Here is a 9,799-nt window from a genome sequence, read left to right on the forward strand (position 1 = left end):
ATACTATTATATATTGTACATATATTTATTAGTTTCAGATGTAGCCATTCTTGTATTTTGCTTGTTTACATTATTGTATTTTGCACAACTCTGTTGCTTGTGAAGCTCGCACACAAGAATTTCACTCACATCTGCTGTACCAATGTACCTGCACATGTGATGTGACAATAAAAGTGATTTGATAATTTGTTCTTTTTATTTAATAATAGAGTCCATATTATATCAGCAGCTACATTCACCATGGGGAGAAACTACTGAGGGAGACCATGAGGACTAAGCTGGGTTTTCTGGGTCCAGAGGTTTGGAGAAACTTCTTCCTATTCTTTCAACACAGCTGTCCTGTGCCAGAAGTTTTGTTGACCCACTGAGATTGGCTTCATTTAAGAAAAACCAGGTATGCCGAAGCTCATCGCATTGATCAAGCAGGACTCATGATCTTCACCAGCAGCCCCCTCACAGGGAAATCATCAGCACTCCTCTGTAGGCCCGCGCCAGAAGATGGATAAACCCAGCATTTCATTAACACTGTGATGGAGACCTTTGCTTTGTGTAATGTTATAAATACTCGGCTACTCCCCAGAAGCTCTGGACTTTTACATAAAGATATTATATTCAGTCCTGTAGAAAGTTATATAATTAAAAATATACAATCCTCTCTGGTTACTCTGGTATGAATAACTCTGAATTACTTTATGGTAAATAACACACTATCTGCAAAAAACTATTTGTAGTTCAACATACAAGTGATGACCTTTGACCTTCATCAAGTTTTATTTAATTGTGTCAGAGAAAATCTCATGTGCTCTTCATACAGGTGAGTACATCAAGTGTTTAAAACGGAAGCTGTGCAGGTCTGAGATCAGCAGCTCTCTGAAACACCAAACTGAGGTCCTGTTAATGCTGATGTACACAGTTACATGGGTGATTAATCCTTTTGACTTTTTGTCTTTAACTTTATCAATAAAACAGCTGCAGCTTTCACTGACAGCACATGTGGTACTTTAACCTTTGTACTATTTTCATCAGTTCATTTTGCATCTGTCTGCTGTCATTGGGTGGTGCTGAGGTCCGAATCTGAGGGCAGCTCCTGTAATCACAAAGAGAACAGAATCATCACAAACTGAAATATAAATTTTATCCCTCAAAATTGAAACAAAGCTGATCCTTCTCTGTTCTCACACATTCCGGATCTGAAGTTCTTCTCTTACATTTTTTTCAGTATTACAGTACAGTACAGTACTTTAATCCATCGTTACTGCTTACGGAAGTTACGGAAGTACAAGCTTTTTTTTTTTTTTTTAAATGGTGTTACTGTCTTTACAGATGTGGCAAGAGAATGAAAACATGCTGTTGTTTGCACACATTTAATAATCAGCTCTGCACAGGAGCTGAAGCAGAGTGCAGCCTGTTGCATTTACAGTACAATACAACACAATATAAGTACAGTAACAGTAATTAGTGACTGAGCAGCCCGGGGCGTTTCTCTTGATTTCTTGATTTCTTTAGTCAGGGTAAATCCATTCACCTGCACGGGTTAGCTAAACGAATTTTACAAAACAAGTTTCCCTGACAGCTGAGTGCTCATTTTAGCTAGCTAGGTCTCAGGACCTAGCTAAGGACGGTAGTTATGGATTAGCTTACAAACACATTTAACTTACCGAAAAAGTGCAGCGGAGCCTCTGGTCCTTCTGTCGGGTAGTCCAGTTTACTGAAGAACACCTCAGGCTGTCAGGTTAAAACAGTCGGTCGTGTTTTCGCAACGTAAACGCTGGCCCTCCTCACAGAGCCTACGCTCGATCTGCTATTCCCGAACAGAGATAAGCTGTTTCTCTGACTGCAGCTGCCGGTCAAAGCTGCTATGATGATGGAGAGGAGACCCCTTGGACATCAATCAGCGTGATGAGAACTATTGAAAACAAAAGAAAGAATCTTTGGAAAAAAATTATCTGAGGAGAATTAATTTATTTTAGTCTGACCCCAGTCCCATCCACTAACATGGATTTATGGCCTATACTGCAGCCAGACACCAGGGGGCGATAAAGACGTTTTGGCTTCATTTTTGGGGAGCTGTTGCGTTGTCCATGTTTTCTACAGTCAATGATTCAAACCAACCGAATCAACAAGTTCATGAACTAAGAGCTAATAAGAAAACAAATTCAGGAGTGAAGTGACCTTTAGTCAGCTCTATATGAATGAGATGAAGCTGTATGCCAGTAGTGAGTGAGACTAAGGCTACGTTCACACTGCAGGCGAAAGCGCATCAAATCCGATTTTTTTGACCCTATGCGACCCACATCCGATCATGGTATGACAGTGTGAACGGCACAAATCCGATATTTTTAAATCCGATCTGGGTCACTTTCGTATGTGATACTGAATCCGATACATATCCAATGTTTTAGAAAGCGACTGCTGTTTGAATGGTCATGTCGCATTAAATCCGTCTTTTACGTCACTGACACAAGACAGACGCCAATTATCAGCGCCGGAGAAGACCACGATAAGACATCACGAACACTTCCTGGCCATCCAGTGTACATGTCAGTGAAACTGCTGGGAAGACAACGTTGGAGAAACGTGAACATTTTATTTGCACTGTAAAATCTGCAGATTCTGACAAGAATAAGGATAATTAGTAGGTTATTTACATTATTATGTAAATAACAAAATAACTTAAAGCAAAACTTGGGAAACGTAAAGTCCGAAGTCTTTATATTAAGGGCCATCAGTCAAACAATACTGTTTGCTCTGGATCTAAACAGCCGTTGTGGGTGACGTCTTCTTTTGCGCATGCGGGCTGCTTTGAGCGTTCACACTAGAGCGCGTTTGCTGTCGCATTTTATTTGTAGTGTGAACAAGCAGACAAAAAAATCGGATTTGATTAAAAAATCGGAATTGAGCATTAAGACCTGCAGTGTGAACGTAGACTCGCTGATCCACCTCACCATGAATTACAGCAAAGACATCAGATTGTCAGTTATGTTTGGCAACTGTCAAACATGCACAATATGTCTGACAGTTTCAATTGTCAAACATTTGACAGTCGCAGGTACAGTTGAAGAATTTGGAGATAGTCATCGATCTTTATTTTCCCAGTACACCAGTCGCAGTACACGTGAGTCAAACTTAAAGCAGACCTTTGAACAGGGGCTTCTTTCTGGTTCAGCATCCTCTTAGTCCACTGTGATGTAAAATTAGTGTTCAAACAGTTTCCAGTTCAGTGTTTTATAAGCCTTGGTGTTTCCTAAACATCCTAATGAACTTCTTCTCATCTGAGAGTGACAATTTGGATCCTCTTGGGGGTGGCTGTAGCTCAGGTGGTAGAGGCCGGGGAATGGTGAATGTCAGTACCACAGTCACCTACTAACCGGAAGGTCGGTGGTTCAATCCCCGTCTGTGCCAGTCTGCAGGCCAAATATCCTGGTGCAAGTTACTAACCCCAGGTTGCTCTCCTATGCATCCATCGGAGTGTGAATTTGTATGTATGTTAGTCAGATAGCACTAAAAACTTAGAAAAGTGCTTGTGTGATTGGGTGAATGAACGAGTTACTTTGAGTGCTCAGATAGCGTAGAAAAGTGCTATATAAGAACAAGTCCATTTACCATCTTCCATACCTTGACAAAGTGGTGAAACATCAGAATAAAGAATAATTTATGGTTCCATACATACACATATGGGTGTAATAGGGCAATCGTCAGTCTGCATGGATGACATCAAGCATGAATGAGAGACACTCTCTCAAGCACCGTTGAAATTTTTCTACAGAAATTATCTATTTGTGCTTCTGCCTCATTACAATAGGCGTAATAGCAATCATGCACATGGGACCAGGAGGATGAACTAATTCAATATTTAATTCTACACCTATCATCATGATGATTAACATAATATGGAAAATACTATTCCATGTTTCTTTACTAGACTAGTAATATATATTTTACTGGCTGGGATAGCGGCTTCATCTCAGTAGATAAAAAGTTATCATCTAGAGTTCAGAGTACTGCAAAGTGGATGTAACCATGCCGAAATCATTTGCCTAATAAGCACTAATTATAGTTCAAGGGCAGTGAAATTAAAAGGACATTGCAATAAGTTAATGGTATTGCTGCCATGTTTGAAGGAGTATAAATAACATGCAAATATAGTTGTGCTAATACATGTGGTAACCAAAGCAATAATCAAAGCCTCATTACAACAAATTGTTATTTAAAATGAAAATGGATTTTATTATTCTTTACTTTGGAGTAAAACTTTCAATAAAACAAATGAACAAAACACATAAATTAAATTCTGAGAGTGCAATATATGTTTAAATTATATATTTAAACATATATTGCATATACATATATATTATGTAGTAAACTGTTAAGCATACATTTCAACACCCTGAATGTACACATCATCAGTAGTCATTAAAGAGGGAATTCCATGAGGGAGGTCACACATGTTGCAGAGATAACAAGCTCTCCTCAGTGTCCCCAGCAGTAGTAATGCATAACCACAAAGCATCTATATCTGAGTACTGCAACTGTTAACTGGCACTGGGTTTCCTATTTTTAGGTTTAGTGGAAAAAAATACAGTACACTTTTTGTTTGACAAGAAACCAGCTTGGGCTGTCAAAGCTCAATGACAACACTCACATAACATCTATCTTTTATTACTCGCAGACAAAGCGAAAAAGACAGTTTTTTTCCTCACTTTCAACATCTCAATATTGCTAAATACATATTGCTTTTCCAGTAACCTTGGCCCAATTTCTTTCTTTCTCCCTACTTTGATACCTTCTGGCATTTCCATTTGGGTGAGAGATCATGCTGGTGCTCAATTAAAAATATGAAGTTACATGCAATCTCTCTGCAATCGATCCAAAAACAAAGTCAGCTCAAGGTGACGTCTAACACCCTGCAGTTGTGTTTTATAATCATGCTGGTCTTTTCTGAGCCAATCATAGCTCCTTCCAAGTCAGTGAGCTGACAGCTAAAACAGCAAATGAGAGCACAAAGACGTAAACACAGAGCACGGACCCGACGCATCAGAATCAGCTTTCTCTTTCTCGCTTTTTCACCCAACTGGGCTGAAAGCCGACAGCTCACTGATTCTGATGCGTTGGTTTTGTCTCTCTCCAACCAAAATTAACTGAACCAGCAGCAAAACAAGATCCAAACTACGATTCACATTTAATAAATATCATCAATAATTCCCTCTTACTTTTGCTGTTTTGCTTCCACCACGATAAAATTACACTTCATGCACAGCTCTCGCTTTCTCTCTGTGTGCTTCAAGAACAGTTTCCCATCTCAAATCTCTGTTTTCGGTTTAAATTAAATGTCCTTGGACAAGAAAGCCTAATTTCTGCTCTTCACTACTGAAGTAATTTATACTTTTTAAAATTATGCAATATTGCAGAATATTTTTAAGGTTATCTGCTATAAAAAGCCAGGCCAGAAAAATCTCCTTCATAGTGAGTAGCCTGGGCCCGACAGAAGTGGATGCAGCTGTGGGTAATACGAAAAGATGAAAAGAACGATTGATAACTTTTTTGATAAGTTAAGGCCTGAGCCGTCTGAAATTCATAGCCAGTGCTCTGACACAGAGCTATCAATCTCTGACCGCTGAAAAAGCACAGAAAATACATTATATGCTGCAATAAATGCACTGCTCAAGTGTCCCCTCTCCCCACTGCCTTTCAGCAGCAGGCAGCAGCAAACAGGTCGTCAGAGGAGGCCAATGTGATGATTAAGTTTAACATTGTCTACAATATTGCCAAAGAGTGCCAACGCACTTTAAGCACAAGCACTTTTTCAGTAGCTTATCTTTCTTGTAGAAATGCGCTCCAAATAAAGAACTTTGTGTTGACAAGATTGTTAGTTAATCATTAACAAATCAATATTGTCTGTATGGACAGCAAATTTCCCCCCAGAAAAGTGCGCCTAAAATTGAGGTGGGCCTAAAAGTTAGTCTAGAGCCCTGACATGTATTTATATTATATATTGCTTTCCCCCCCCCCTCCTTGTATATTGTTTTCTTTTCTTTACTTTGTGTTAGGTGGGAAAAGTGCAAGCTAGTAGTGGCAGCAGTAGCTGTCTTAAAACTGAATTTAAAAAAAAAGAATTTACTTTCCCTTGATTAGGTTTCCTGCCATAGAAAGAGAAGCCAGTCCAGTTTCTTCCTCATCTAGGCAAAGAGAAAGAACATTTACATGAAAGAGTTCTCCTTGTATGTTGTTTTTAGACAGCAGAATATAGATCGATGAGTCAAAGTGGTAGAGTGAGAATTGCAGATTCAAGGAGCATAGCAACACAGCAGCCATTCATAGATGAAGAACTTCTTATATGTCAGAAAGTCATTGGGAGCAGTTGCTGGTGCTTATGCTACAATGCTACAATGAATTCCTAACTGAAGATATTAAGACCTCACTTTTTGCCTTAGGAAACAAACCTATTAATACCCCATGGCATTTGCTCTTTTAGCTATTTTGCCAATAGTAAACCAAAATGAAAAAGCCCAGAGGTAAAATGCCTTTGTTCAACATTTACAAGACAGCACCTCATTACAACTCCAACTGTATAGGTGAAACTCGAAAAATTAGAATATAGTGCTAAAGTTCATTTATTTCAGTAATTGAACTTACAAGGTGAAACTAAACTATAGACTCATTACATGTGAAGTGAGATATTTCAAGCCTTTATTTGTTATAAATTTGTTGATCGTGGCTTACCAGTTGTGAAAACCCCAAATTCAAAAGAAAATTTGAAAATTACACTAAATCAATAAAACAAGGATTTTAAATAGAGAAATGTCAGACTTCTGAAAGGTATAATCATGCATATGTACTCAGTACTTGGTTTGGGCCCTCTTTGCATGAATACTGCCTCAGTGTGACATGGCATGGATGCAATCAGTGTGGGCAGGTGCCAAGTCCTACTGGAAAATGAAGTCAGCATCTCCATAAAGCTCGTCTGTGTTCCAAAATGTCCTGGTAGAAGGCTGTGTTCACTCTGGACTTAATAAAGCACAGTGGACCAACACCTGCAGATGACAAATCAACACAGACTGTGGAAACTTCACACTGGACTTCAAGCACCTTGGATTGTGTGTCTTCTTCCTCTAGACTCTGGGACCTTGGTTTCCAAATGAGATGCAAAATTTGCTCTCATCAGAAAAAAGTTTTTTTCTTTAGCCCAGGTAAGACACTTCTGACATTGTTTGTTGTTCAGGAGAGGCTTGAGGAATACGACATTTGAAGCCCGTGTCCAGGATCTGACTGTGTGTGGTGACTCTTGATGCACTCCAGTTTGAGTCCACTCCTTGTGAAGGTCCCCCATAATTTTGAATGGCCTTTTCCTGACAATCCTCTCCAGGATGCGGTCATCCCTGCTGCTTTTGCACCTTTTTCTTCCAAGCTTTTCCCTCGTAACTATTAATGTGCTTTGGGAACATCCAACTTCTTTTGCAATTAACGTTTAAGGTGTTTCCTCTTTATTGAGGGTGTCGGTGATGGTTTTCTGCAGAACTGTCAGGTCAGCAGTCTTCCCCATTATTGTGATTCCTACTGAACCAGACTGAGAGATCATTTAAAGGCTCAGGAACCCTTTGTAGGTGTTTTGGATTAATTAGCTGATTATAGTGTGATACTTTGAGCCTACAATTTACAATATTCTAATTTTCTGAGCTTTTGAATTTGGGGTTTTCATAAGCTGTAAGCCATGATCAACAAAATTATAATAAATAAAGACTTGACATATCTCGCTTTGCATGTAAAGAGTCTATATGATATATTTGTTTCACCTTTTAAGTTGAATTACTGAAATAAATGAACTTTTGCACGATATAATTTTTCGAGTTTCACCTGTATATCAGCTATTCCTTGCACCTACACAGACTATAGTCATTGCAGAGCCATTCAGTAACCTGACTGTTGTGACACAGTAGTTTATTTGTGTTTTGATTTTAAAGAAATATTCAGCTGTGATCTGAGACACACCATATGTCATAGTGAAGTATCTTCCCTGTGTTACTACTGCTTTAAAACAATGGAGATTTGCTGTTTAATTCAGGTTCAGCCTTGCTTAATATAACAGTGACTGATGGCTTAACTGCTTTGCTTTCAAGTGGTTCTTGACAAGCAAATACAGCTTAGAAGTGATAACTGGATTTACTAATAAACACTCAAGTTTGAGATTCATAAACATTTTTAACCTACAAACTTTTTTTCTATTTGATGGCTTTAGGTCAAATCAAATCAAATCAAATCACTTTTATTGTCACATCACATGTGCAGGTACATTGGTACAGCACATGTGAGTGAAATTCTTGTGTGCGAGCTTCACAAGCAACAGAGTTGTGCAAAATACAATAATGTAAACAAGCAAAATACAAGAATGTAAACAAGCAAAATACAAGAATGTAAACAAGCAAAATACAAGAATGGCTACATCTGAAACTAGAATGGCTACATCTGAAACTAGGTTGTGAACATCTAACGTCCAATTTGGCAGACACATCTCTAGCTATGTGACTGTGTCAGACCAGTTGTGACTTTTCTGTGTGGATGTGCATGTTCTGTGTGTGATCTTTCACTGTCCAAACACATGTTATTAGGTCAATTCATGATTTTGTGTCAATCTTTCTTCCTCACCTTTAGCAACTGGATGTTTCTTTGTTTGAAAAGATAAAGCTCTCTGACCCTGCATCGAATGCAGAGGGCTAAACCAAATAACTGTTTAGAACGAATGCACATTGTCTTTGTTGCCCTTCATGTCAAGCTATTGCAGGAAGCCTCCATCTTTTCCAAGCTTGACCTCAGGAACACCAACCATATCATTTGGATCGAGGCGAGCAATGACTGTAAGTTGTGCTTTAAACTGGAAATGAAACGCTAAATGTATAAAAGCTAATTTACGCCATAGAGCCCTATTTTTTAAAAACTGACATAACATAGGGAGACACTAAAACTAATAATCACTTTAATGGGGGCCACTTTTGTACTGCCCTGGGCTGCAACAATGAGTTTTATGTGAAAACTGAGGATATACTGTCTACTACCACTCTCTATTGCTTAAGCTGTCAGTGGTTCTTTGTTGTTTGGCTGGCTACACTGACACTGTTAGCCAGAATGTTCTGGCTTGTAAAGCACTTTATAAACTCTAGGACTATGTGAAGGAGAGCCTGTTTGAATCACCAGACCAACAACTTTTCCTTGAAAGGCAGGTGTTCAAGAATAACTGGTGTTGCAAATGAACCAGTGGCAGTCAAACAGATGTGTGGTAGACTTGCTTTTCAGGAGCTGCTACCGACAAACAGGAAATGAACACTGAATATTTCATCTGTGACATTTGTGAGGTTAATTTAAACACAGTCCTTCGTTGTTATTGCTCAATAAAAAATTAAAAACTTTCTCAGGTTACCTGGTGATAGTCCCATGCACGAGGTGACTGCAAAAATGGCAGTTAAATATAGGTCACCACACCGATGGTGTTCACAAGACTGCCTTCATTATTATTCACCCTGCACTTATTACTCCAATGTGATGTCACCGTTGTCGCTTCAGAACTAAAGTGTAGTTTACTTTGTATGAACTCAAATGGAGTCCATTCAGCTGTTCTCTGTGGCCAAGTGCATTAGGATATAACCTGATTAACTTGTGACACATATGCGCCTCGCTCTATCAACTTCACACCGAATCCAAAGAGCTGTCTCTCTGTTTCATTGGTATTTTGAGATCCTGTCCACCATCAAATCAAATCAAATCAAATCAAATCAAATCAAATCAAATCAAATCAAATCAAATCAAATCA

The sequence above is a fragment of the Pundamilia nyererei genome, unplaced genomic scaffold (assembly GCF_000239375.1).
Source record: "Pundamilia nyererei isolate P.nyererei 1_Seehausen unplaced genomic scaffold, PunNye1.0 scaffold00382, whole genome shotgun sequence".
Taxonomy (NCBI): Eukaryota; Metazoa; Chordata; class Actinopteri; order Cichliformes; family Cichlidae; genus Pundamilia; species Pundamilia nyererei.